This window comes from Mus caroli, unplaced genomic scaffold, assembly GCF_978045245.1.
Source record: "Mus caroli unplaced genomic scaffold, Mus_caroli_1 scaffold_11, whole genome shotgun sequence".
Lineage (NCBI taxonomy): Eukaryota > Metazoa > Chordata > Mammalia > Rodentia > Muridae > Mus > Mus caroli.
Window position 1 is genome coordinate 93,458,732 of NW_028227266.1, and position 918 is coordinate 93,459,649.

The 918-nt window shown below is 41.7% G+C and overlaps 1 pseudogene; it reads left to right on the top strand.

Moving 5' to 3' along the window:
* Positions 1-605: 605 nt before the first annotated feature.
* On the top strand, positions 606-701 carry LOC115031986 (U6 spliceosomal RNA; annotated as a pseudogene).
* The last annotated feature ends 217 nt before the right edge of the window (positions 702-918 follow it).

A 918-nucleotide genomic window follows, 5' to 3' on the forward strand; every position in this document is an offset into this window, starting at 1 on the left:
TTATTTTTATTTTAAAAAATTATATGTATATGAGCATATCTGATTCCAGGTGCCCAAGGAGCCAGAGAGGGAGTCAGGTTCCATGGACCTAGAATTACAGGCATTTGTGAGCCACCAAATGTGGGTGTTGGAATGGAACTTGGTTCCTCTGAAGGAAAAGAATGTCTCTGACTCCTATTTTGGGTTTTAGAAACAAAGTTTTATGTAATCCAGGCTACCTCAAGAGTTCAAGGTAGCTGGTGACGACTTTGAGCTCCTGAAACTCCTGCTTCCAACTTGCAAGGACCAGACTTACATGTGCATGCTGCCAGAACCTGTCAGAAAAATTATATAAAAAGTATGTTGAATTTGGTAGAGCTGAAATGACTAGTTCAGGAACTATTCACGATTATACTTGTAAATTGCCCAGATGCCAGCTGAGACCAGACATACCCCTGTGCTTGACACAGCAGGAACACAGAGGCAAAGAGGCCTAGAGATATTAAAAAGGGTCAAATGATGTGAAATATTATAACCAGAATCAGGCAAACTATGAGTCACATGCCCCAGGGTTATGTCAATCATACTTTTAAAAAACTGGCATAAAAGTATGGCTTGTACTCTGTTGGATACCCTATCTACTAAAATTGGAAAGGTACAGAGATGTAGCATGGTCCCTGAGCAAGGATGAAATGCAAATTCACAAAGTGTGGTGTGTCCTAAGTATGATGGTCCATGCCTGTGTTCATAGTACTTGGGAGGCAGAGGCAGAGGCAGGGGGAAGAGAAGTTCAATTCTTCCTTGACTACCTAGTGAAATCAAGGCTATTGTGGCCTGTGGCCTTGACACCCTATTTCAAAAGGAAAAACAAAGTATTACCCTGCTCACAGCCTGCAAATGTCAAGGTAAGAATGTACCAGGATGTGAGCACTACCTTTT